Source organism: Anser brachyrhynchus (genome assembly GCF_964034855.1).
Source record: "Anser brachyrhynchus genome assembly, chromosome: 5".
Lineage (NCBI taxonomy): Eukaryota > Metazoa > Chordata > Aves > Anseriformes > Anatidae > Anser > Anser brachyrhynchus.
Window position 1 is genome coordinate 16,224,230 of NC_137699.1, and position 11,909 is coordinate 16,236,138.

Here is an 11,909-nt window from a genome sequence, read left to right on the forward strand (position 1 = left end):
TCAAAGTTATTTCAGTGCTTAATTCCCTTTGAGATCAAGAGACAGAAGTGAGGCTCCCATTATGTTTCCAAGTATATTTGTGTGAGCAATGACAACAGAGATCTGCATAGAGCAAGTTAAAAATTGGATTGTTACAGTAGATTTCAGGTCGTGGTCTCTAAAATCAGGAAATACAGATTAAACTGAAAATAGAAGCCTAATGCTCTTAAGTATAGAGAAATCTTTTATCCATCAGGTAGACACAGGTAAGTGTTACTGGAGAGAGCAGAGTTGTCTGGAAAAGGTGGTTCTTGGGGGGCTTTGCTGCCTTAGCTCACCTTTGCAGCTCCTGGTAGCAGTCTGCTCTGCTCTGCCCTACTCCTCAGAGTTTCTTTCACACCTGAAGTTTTGTGTCCCGGTCTGGACTCCTCAGCACAAGACAGATATGGATTTACTGGAGTGAATTCGACACAGGGCCACAGAAATGAGTAAAGAACTGGAGCATCTTTAATATAAGGAAATTCCGAGTGGGCTGAGACTCCAGCCTGCAGAACAGAAGATTCAGCATAGGGGGAAATTAGATGAGGGAACAGGACTCTTAGTAATGACTGGTGACAAGAGGCACAAATTAAAAACCAGGAGGTTCCCGTTGGACACAGGGAAACACTTTTACTGTGAGTGTGGTCTAACACTGGAACAAATTGCCTAGAAAGTCTGTGGAGTCTCCATCCTTGGTGACATTCAAAATCTGACTAGACAGGGCCCTGAGCAAACTGTTGTAGCTGACCCTGCTTGAGTTGGGAGGGTTGGACGAGACGATTTCAAGGCTCCTTCCAACCTAAAGGATTCTGTGATTCTTGTAAATATAATTTTGTATCTATATGTACATCTTCTAAAGAGAAGCATGAAGTTGTAATGTAAAGTATCACTGGTAGTGAATTGATGCAACTGAATTATTCCCTTTCACAAAAAAAAAAAAGGATATTTTCAGGACCTAAATTTCATGGGATTGCAGAAATCTTAGTATATGGTATTTTAAGAACAAAATACTCTTCATCCTGGCCTTTGCCAACCTGAAGATTCCCAGAGCTTTTTTTTTTCCAGAGAAAAGATCTACATGTACTTTATCTTTCCATGGAGAGGAAGTAGGCGAAGAGTACATGTATGAGTGACATTAATCAAATCGCATACTGCATTATATAGTGACTTGATTGTGTGCTACCAGAGGATGGAAAATCAGATAAGAGCATTATAGGTGTGGGAGAGGGGTGGGCTTCCACTCGAGTGCTGTAATTAGCTGAATGTGAACCTGTGAGCCTGCAACCGCTTTTAGCTCAAATTCTGTTGTTGAAAGGGCAAATAGCATAGCAAGTAAAGGTTTCCTATATTGCATCTATTGGTTGAAGATGTAATACATCAAAGCAGTGCAGAGATGCAATCGTGCAGTAAGCTATTTAAAAACTTTAATGAACCATTTAAAATAAACTCATTGCAAGGTAATTTAACACCACCACTTTTACAATTAAATATACTATTTTAGCATGCAAATGCAGCACATTAATCGCATGTCAGGATAGAAAATGAAGTGAAACTGAGGGGATTCTGATACATGAAAGTCATCTCAGTAATTTCTCATCACTTCATGGTGCTCTTAAGCGGCATAATGAAAGAATGAATTGATTTAAACAACATTTTGTTGGAGCAATGGGGTTTGCGGAATTAAATTAACTTGATGGTTTGCTGTAAGAGCAGGTCTGCATGGTATTATGTTGTTCTTGAAATTAATTTCTTTTCCTCTCCAGAGTTATTTTTGTTTTGGTTTGAGGTTGATATTTTCTGTCTTATTTCCACAACGTTCACTAAGGAATTCGGTGCGCATCTTTCCACATTCGTCATTTCATTAAAATGAATTTTAAAAAATGCTTACTCAGATCCTTGTTATCAGGTTCTTGAAGATAGGATTCAGCAGCAATTCTGCAAGCAGTTTTATTTCTTGAAAATAATATACAGCTCCTCTTTATTTTTTGTATTAAATCTCTTTTCTCTGTTATGAGATATGGTTCGGAGAAGGAAGAAACATAATATTAACCAGAAAAACACAAATTTGGATTACACAGGTCTATCAAGAGAAAAAATACTCTTATGTAGTATTTTAATGAAGCAAAACATAGCACCTTTCAATATATTCAGTTTAGTCACAGTTACGGGCAATTGTGGTAAATGTTGCAGTATTTGTAAGTGTAAGCACATAGGCTAGATAGGACTCCTGTATTTGTCTAGACATAGCTTTAGCTCAGTAAAACATCAGTTGCATTTAGATGGAGAATGTGATGCTCAGAGTCCAAAGAACCAGGTCATAAACTGCATTATTGTCAATGTTAGTAAACAGCTAATGCATCCTTTGATATTATAACCTAGGTCATACACTACTCCTTGCACTCCTGTGGGGACACAGATAGCAGATATACAAGTGAATTAAAGGACCTCTGTTATGATCTGCCTTACCCTTGATATTGTAACTTCCAACCCATACTGTTTGGAAGGAGGGAGAGGCTGGGCAGGTTAGTTCTCAGGCAGGAAATAAATCATGTCTGCTCTAACTAGAGAGTAATCTGGTGAGAAATGTCAGGATATGCTTGTAAAGAGTTCATAAGTACTTATTTGTGGTGTGGTTATTTCTTGTATTGTAAAAGTAAACTAACTGAAATTGTTGCTTTTAACGATGATTCTTAGGTATTTGGCCTTTCACTGAGACTTGAAGCTCTACCGTTTCTACTGCTTCAAGAAAAGCAGCTTTAACGCTTGGGATGCTCATGTATTAGTCATATTAATAGTGCCATTTCCTTAGCTTTATATGAAGCGTTTTTTCTACTGAGTTTCTTCAATAATCACAGAAACCTCACGAAGTTTAGCAAGGCCAACTGCAAGTTCCTGCACATGGGCTGGGGCAATCCCAAGCACAAATACAGGCTGGGCAGAGAATGGGTTGAGGGCAGCCCTGAGGAGAAGACTTGGGGGTGTTGGTTCATAGAAACACTCAACGTGAGCCAGCAACAGGAGCTTGCAGCCCAGAAAGCCAACTGTATCCTGGGATGCATCAAAAGAAAAGCCTGTACCAGGCTCTTGATCTCACCATCTGCATTTCTCAGTTTGATGAGCTGGCACAACTTCCTAAGTATCAGCTTTTGTTAGTGCAGTTACTTTGTCTTTGGATATGCCAGTTCACTGTTTTGGTCAGCATTTGGCCACCAAAACCAGTCTTTAAACCCTGTCAGGGCTCCCAGCCCAGTACTCAGAGCTGCAGTTCTCTCCTTACCTCTACCAGAACACATCCTACAGCTCTCCTCTCATTTGTTTTCTTGGGGCAGCACAGACCCATCACGCTCATCTGTGTAGTACAATTACAGAAATAATATGAGAGGTTCAAAACATTTTTCAAGCACTACCAAAGACATCTTCCTTGTGATGAGAAGGAAATGCTAAGTTACACCCTAATGTATGTTCTCTTTTTTAAGCATGCCAAAGCAATTAAGTAAGTGTTGGACACTTAACATTTTCTACACACTTTCTATATACTAGGAGTACTAGGAAGAATACTCCCAAAATGCCTCCCCCATATTGATTGACTTTGCACCTCAATAGCAAACAGCCTAGCTGCTACCTTTCTTTGTAACTTACCTTTTTAGACATTTCATGTTTCCATGCGAGGAGAAAAAAATATTTTTAGAAGACCTATGGAAGAGGCTTGATTTCCTTGCAGTGAAGCTTGCTTTGTCAGGAATGATCTCTAGAATCTATCTGAGTAATCTAAGTAGCATGCAACAAAAGATCAGATGTTAAAGCCTTCTAAATTGCAAAGCTCTTATTCATATTATCACATTAGAAGAAAACAAACTTGAACATTAACCACAAGCCTTTTTCTTAACGTACCTGCCTGGCAATGCCAGCTATTTTTAGCATCTTCTTAGTTCTTTCTGCAGCTCCACTTCAGGTATAACGTGATATATTTATAGCAATAGTGAACATTATTTACAAATATTAGCTAAATTGAGTGTCAGTGACTTGCTCTTTTTCCTGCAGATTTGATGCTTACAGATTTTAGCAGGGTTTTACTGAAGCACAGGAGGCCAGGTGAGTTGCTGAACTCGCACAAGGGGTCAGTGACTCTTCCCAAGATTAGAACTCGTGATATTGCTGTGTTTACATGCCAGAGACAATTATGTTTGTGTTAAGATAATGAGTTACAAATTTTTCAGCCATGTTCTGGTAACAGATGTGCATTTATGGCTTTCACTAGGCACAATGTAAGTTGAATCTATGTGTTCAGGGATAGAATATGGCTTGTGATTTGTATGTATCAAATTTAATCAATAAGCTCAACAGACCAAGTTTTTTCATAGTTTTCCTCTATTGACTTTCACACAATTACGCCAGAGGTAAATCTGTCTCAGTGAAAACAGCTAATTCAGAACAAATATTCTAATCATCGTTCAGCAAAATGTAAAACTTGTGTGTCAGTGACAGTATAAAGGAGCAATCTCTAAGAAAGTGATGTGCTGCAGCCATGCCTTAGACCATAAAAGTCATTTCAAAGCAGTTGAAAAATCAGTGGTCAACTACACTCTATATATGTACCAGCAGAAAAAGGATTCACCACCTCTCAAATAACCTGTTGTGATTTTCCAGTACACATCTTTGACTCTCTCAGGGAAGGAGTTCAAATTCTTCATAGTTTAGACTCTATCTTCTTACGTATGCATACTAACTCAGATGCAGCAACATTTATTTTAAAGTGTGTATGTTGATACTAAAAGTGAGATTGTATTAACTGTTAATGACCATATATATTAAAATGCACTACAATTATGTATTCTACAAAGATGCAAACAAATTTCCTCACCCTTTTAATATTTAAGTAGCTGGTGTTTTTCTTTAACCCTATTTGTGAGGTTTAAGGAATTTTTTCAGTCAATAGATGCAATAATTGAAGTGCAATAAATGAAATGCCAGATCCACTGTTCACGTCCACTGCTGCTGCTCCGTCCAGGGCAGTATGGCAATAGCTGGATAAAGGGTGTGACCAAGTGTCTTTAATTGTTTTTACCATGTAGTACTAGAGATTAGCTTAGTTTTTGAAAATAATTATCACCGTATACTTAATGTCCTGCTTAAAAATACTCAAAGTCCTGCTTAAAATTTTGTTATGCCACGGTCTTTTCTTTTTCCAAATAAAGTATCCATTTTAATGAGTGTTTTGCATCTGTTGTGAAGCACACACTAATCAAGTAGAAGCTTTTATGCAGACAGCCTGGGACTAAACAATAGCAACAGCAAATTTTATTGACTGACACTTACCTCACACATGAGACTGAGGCACAAGTTTTCTATAACAGAAATGGAATTTAAGTGGTATATGATGTGTCTCTAATAACTCTTTTGAAAGAGATGACTTTAAGCACTGTATATCTTACCAAACAAATGTCATACCACAGTAAATCATTTTATTTGCACTAGGATCATTGGTGCTGAAACTGACCCTAGACCTAATTCTGAAGCCTTGACTATTAATCCAAGCATGAGCAAGAATTTTTCTAAATGCAAATTTCAGAATTTTTCTTCACAGAAATCAAATAGGATCTGTGGCTGTGGCAGAAGTTGCCATCCTACAGAAATGTCCTTATTTCAAAGGATTCTCTCAAGTTCTCATATGAAGTTGTTGAGGGTGTTAAATTAAGCCTTTGGGTATTGAAGAGTACCAGCTACAATAAATACAGAGAAACCTAGGATTTTCTGTGCTGGAACAGATCAATGAGCCATTTAATTTGTTATCCTTCCTCCAGCAGTGGCCAGCACCAAACACTGTAGAAAAAATCTTCTTCAGAGCGTGTGTTTACAAAAGTCTGCTGTATCTTCCCTGAGAAATGTAGGGTTGCTAAACTATAGCTCAAGCTTCCTTGGAAAAATGAATGCTGTGTCGTTAAAAGTTATTACTTCCAGAGCTTTTCAACATAATCAATTGTGACAAAAATGTAAGTGGAATGTATATCAGAGCAATCTAACAACTCTATACTGATATTGAATGCATCCATAATACTGTTTCTGGTCCATCATGATTTAAATACCAGAGATCTGCAAATGAATATATCAGAACTATCATTCGTCTGATTATTATTAAGTAGCATGGTCCATACCAGTAACTTCAATAGCTATAAACAAAGATCTTCTCTGAAAAGACCAATATTCTTCTTGGTTAAATATGTGTCAGGTTTTCGGGTTATGAGTTGGTTTGTTTGTCTTTGTTGGTTTTGTGTGTGTTTTTAATAACCCTGAGCTTTTGCTTAATGAACCTAACATTAGATATTTTTATTTGATGACTTTTTCAGCTGCCTATGGTTTCACAAGGCCTGCCTGAAACTGTAGTAAATATTCTGAGGCCAAAGTCTGTTGAAACTATCAAGTTCTCTACTGGAAAATTTAAATTGATTTAAAACATTAACTTCCTCCTCATTTAATCTTTCATTGCTGAGGGTTTACAACTGGTTTTACAACCTTGGGATGATTAATTTTAATGCAATTCTTTCTTTGTTCTTTGATCAACTTTCTCCATTTTCAATACTGATTTAATTGTACTTTTCTAAAATCATCTGTCATCTTTCTGTCTGAATATTCCATTCAAAGTAGTAAAACCTTGTCAAGATACTGCTTTGGCTTGGTTTATTGGAATGTGCACCTGCAAATCGTTAATGGAAGATATAGTGCCTCTCAACACTTTTAACGTTGCCCCGGTTGATCATATGCTCTCTTTTTCATCAATATATCTGCAAGCTCTGGGCATCTGTTATGACAGCACCTTCTCTTCTGTGGAAATCTTGGTAAATGCTATTATTGTCACTGAACTGAGTCGTTTCTCTCAGCGTACCGGGGCTTGATGTGAGGCACACCCTTTGGACAAAAGTCTTAATGAGAGGTTCAAAGTAAACTAGCAATGGGAGGTAACAAGTATGTGATGTTTTTAGAGCTGGTAATTTTTTCTGCATTCTCAGCTGCATGATTCTGCTCTTCTAGACTGGAGGAAGATTAAAGGATGGAAAAATACCAGTAAATTTGTCAGTAAGAGGTTTCCTTTATGAGCTGTCAGATGGCAACAACTCATTGAGCACCTTCTGTCAGAGTTTATCCCTATGCAAGAGAGAGCTTCAGTTACAATCCAAAGTCATGCAGTCCCTGCTCCACACCCTGTGTGTGTCAATGTAGTTTGCTCCTAGACCTTTGCAAGGTACCATTCACCTATCAGCCAGATAATGGTCAAGGACTAGCTACAATGATGAGTGCTTAGACAAATACCACCAGCTACAATTAACTGGCTTCAAGAGTCCTTAATTCTACTTTTGGAGGTGTTTTCCGTGTATAGTGATAATAATAGTTGTTTTTTCATACTCATATTTTTCTGCCAAGAGAAATCAATTGATAGACATCATCTCCAGACCTCTGCAAAAGACATACCATAATACCATACACAAGGATGACAAGTTGAGACACTGGTGCCATAAAGCAATGATTATTCTGAAGATATTAATAATAGGATTTTAAAAGTACATTTTCTTCTAAGAAAATACTTTGTGTATTCATTTTCCACCTCGTAAGTTCAAACAGATTTATTTCTAACTCAGTGTTTTTAACAGCAAACAATTACATTAAGAAAAAAATACAGAAATAAATGTTGTGGTAAATAGATTTAAAAAATATTCTCATGATAATGATCAAAGCTAGCTGTTTTTCTCTCAATGACCTTTATTAAAATTAATATTATTTACTCTTCACATGACAAAAAGTCCATTTCTTTTAACAGAAGGGAATTATATTTAGTGGTACCTAGATACCGTGACGATAGGCACACCAGGGAGGCCAGCCTGTTTCTGTCTGATTCCTAGTCACAGCAGTAGTCATAGAAACGTGGCACTGAAAGGGATGTGGAGTCCATTCTCCTACTCTCACAGGCAATCATAGTATTCAATCCCATTCATCAGACCCCATTTTAAAAGTGGTTTCATTTAATGAAGTCAATTAGGAGCAGAGATGGATGGACAGATTACATAGATAACTGCATATTAACCTTCTCTGAGTTTAATCTTTGCAGTGCAAGGATCCTCTTTTTTCCCTTTTTACCTGGAAGATCTCCAGTGTGCTTCTGCTTCCTCACTGGGTTGGGTTCCTTTATATAGAAAGAACAGAGTGGCAATTAAACCCTGAAATCCTCTGGGGGTCTGATAGCAAGAATGCACGCTTTAGAGGAAAGCAATCCCTGTGACATCTTTCCAGCCTAACAAAAAGATTATTTTCTTATTAAGTGATTTTTCTCTGTTGTTTTAGTAACAGCAACCATCAATCACATCACAGGAGTATAACAGACATTAAGAAAATCGTTTCCTTTTATACCTGTAATTGTGCTTCATTAACGAACAATGAACAGCCTTTTCCATTTTCTCTATAATATTTCACTGACACAGAAAATCACTTAGGGAAAAAAAACACTGGTTTGATTTTTTAAAGAGGATTTGGGCTTTGTATTTACAGGTTGTCATGGCTGATGTAAAGCAAGCTCTTCAACTTCCTGATGCTAAGCCAAACTTCCAGTAAGGGATTCTAGGGTCTTGGTATTTAGTTTTTCCAGCTGTCTCAGAGCCTCAGCTGGCATTTGCTCTCTTGGCAGATTTCAGGTAGTTACATTATTAAGCATGGTAGGCTACAAGACATATGTAGAGTGTTTTTGAGGTGCTGCCTAGTTTGACTCTTTCAGAGAGACCAGCCATTTCAGAGTTTGTTCAGTATCTTGCCATCAGACTTTGGAAGGCTTTCCCACCTCCGGTTTCAAGATGCAGGATTTGGTCCCAAAAAGACGCAAAAAGATGCACCAGAATGGCAACATTAACATTATAGATTTCAGGCAGGACTTTTTATTTGGCCATTTGTCAGAAAGCAATTACGTGCCCATGTCAACATTTTCATCACTAAATGCCTGATTTTAAATTCCAAGTGAGTAATTTTCCTTTCAAAATTAATTCATTTGCAGTTACATGGGCTACAGGCTATTCATGTCAGACATGGATTTGGAGGGCTGGGTCTAATAGTTCTTCAAAAGCTGAAAAAGCTTAACCAATTAATCCCTGTAATATGCAATCACCCACTATGAGAACACTTTTTTTTTTTTTTTTAACTTTCCTCCCAACTTTACCTGTCTAATTAGTATTTTGTTTTCTCTTGTTTAGCAGTTTGTTTTCCTTTAAGACATTACATTTAGTCACTTTATGTGGTATATATTATTTTGGTTCTTGGCCTACTCTGGAAATCTGTGCTGCTGCACTTTAATTTTCAATTCTGAGCTTAAGAATGATTTTTGGCCACTTCATTGCTTAGGAGACCAATTTTTTGGATGCAGTAGCACTACCTTGCAAACTCTGTATTTGTACATTCTTTAGAAAAGCAATGTGAAGTTGTTTAAATAAAACCAATAAGAAGCAAATATTTGTAAGCAATTGGTAAATTTGCAACCTGTCAGTGAATAGTAGCCCAGAATGAACTGCCTGCCACCCTGTGTGGTGGTCACTATGAAATGCATTTTATGACTTCAGCATATCTCATGAAAGAAAATACCAAATCATAAAAATAATCCCAAGAGAAAGAAAAGTGGAAACTACCTACCAATTTTTTCTGACAGACTCATGTGGAAAACAGGACACAATGGAGATTAGTTTTTTCTGAAGTGTAGTCAGCAGAGTGAGCTCATGGGCCATTAAATGGAAAAATTTCAGACTATTCAGGTACTCGTGTCACACTTTGGGGCATATCTGGAGAATTTCATTCTGCAGGATTGCTGCTTTTCACAAACATATTAACTCACAAATGAGGAAAAATAACAATAGAATACAAACAAACAAAACAAAACAAAAAAAAAGGAAATGAACACAGCCAAAGATGTGTTTTCTCATGCAAACAGTGTATGAGTGCATATGATGCTCAGACACCCCAGATCGCTTATTAGCTTCCTGCTGCCTTCCATCTCAGTCTCTGGTCCTTGCCGTCTATCTCTTTAGCAAAGGGTAACTGTTCCCTCTTTTTGTTAAGATTTTCTTAGAGTCCTGTTTGGTAAGAGATCCAGGTACTACTTCACAGATTGTTTTTGATCACAGCATGTTAGTTCTGTAACTTTCCATTTGTGTGTGTGCATGTACTTGTACATTCATAACAGAGAAGGCAGAGGAGGTTAGAGTAAAATGCTACCCTGTAAGGCTCCATAACAGAAAGGAGTTACCTATCCAATGTTTTGCACACTTCCCTCGGTGTTGCTTTGTGTCTCATCATTTCCTGATGTAGTCTAGACCAGGTTCTAGAACAAAGCTTGAAATGTCTGAAGCTTCCCTGATGTCGGCCTGGAAGCAATGGCTGTACTAGTGTTTCAGGGATCTGTTTGAATAGGGTATACCTCACTCAATACATTCATAAAGCAAATATTCTTACAAGTGTTTCAAAATATTTCTCAAACCAATGTGTTTATCCCACTGAAAGTCAAAATAAATTTTCTGTATATTACGCAGAGAAGCACATCCAGCCAAGGATCAGCTCTGGAGTTCTCTACTGCTGAAAATTAGGAAAGCCTATTTGCTTCCATTCTTTTTATTAATTTATTTATTTATTTCTGGCCATTCTTCTTACTTCAAAATATACCTCTTTCTGAGAAGGCCTAATTGTAGAACAAAAGGTTGTAAGTACACGTGCAGGCTGAGGGAACACACAACAGTCCTTTCTCATGGACACTTTTCCATGCTTATTCCATACAGCATATTTATGCTAACAAAGACACCGGTCTTCTTATATAAGTAGTAAATATTGTCATCACTGCATTTGGCTCCTGGTCACTGATGCAATGGATATTTTACAGTTTCCTCCACAGAGTAGATGAATAGCTTTTGTTGTACTAAGCCATTTCTACTATGCTACTGTAAATACACACCTCAGAGGTGAAGGTACAAAAAGTTCCTCTGGCAGTTATATGATTACACCTACTCCCCGTAACAGCCCACAAATTTGTACTGCTGCTTGTAGCACAATCTTAATGTTACTGATGTGAATTCGTTAACATTGTTCACTGTCTTGTTTGCAAAATAAAGCCAATCAGCAAGCTACCATTAACCCAATTTATTTGCAAGAGGTATTTTCCAAGCAAGGAGAAATTACAGCAATTGTTCATCATTAATTTTGTTAATAGATGTGTGTTCATTCGTACTACCTTGTAAACAAGGCATTGCATTATACAGTAGGCATACTGCTAAACTTGGGATGCTGTTTAATGTCCTCATTTTATTATGTATACACACAACATTTTCCAAGAAGCCATGACTAACAACCTTGAGGCAAGGCTCTTTGTGAATTTTGAAGTACCAAGAAGATGAGCTTTGGAACGAGTGCTGAATATTACAAATCTTCACCTATATTAGAACCAGAGCAAATGTAAAGTGAATTATTGAGGCAACTAGATTCTAAAAAAGGATTGGACACATATGAATACTATGGAAAAAAAAAAAAGCTTGTGTAGTTACAGTAGGTAGAATAAAATTATAAGAACCATCAGTCCACAAGCTTCTAAGTATAAGCCAATCATCAGCTTGAGTCAGGAAGAAGAGTTCTCTCTTGGGTATTATTTTTATCTATAATGCAATTACATGCATTATAAAATAATTTAGTTCCTGATGAATCAATCATTGATCACTATTGAGTGAGGACAAACTAAAATAGACTAATTGATCTGGTTTTGAAATGGAATTTTCTAAGTACCTAGGTTTAAAGAGAAGAGTGACTAGCTTTTAAAGAAAACTTTCAGCCAGGAAACTGAGAGCACTTTATAACAAAAATAAGTTTCAATATCCCTCTTACAG

The 11,909-nt window shown here is 37.2% G+C and overlaps 1 protein-coding gene across 1 annotated transcript in view; it reads left to right on the forward strand.

Annotated features, from left to right (window-relative positions):
• LOC308196094 (uncharacterized protein) overlaps positions 1-11,909 on the forward strand; it is a 596,499-nt gene that overhangs the window by 531,559 nt on the left and 53,031 nt on the right. The window lies entirely within an intron of this gene.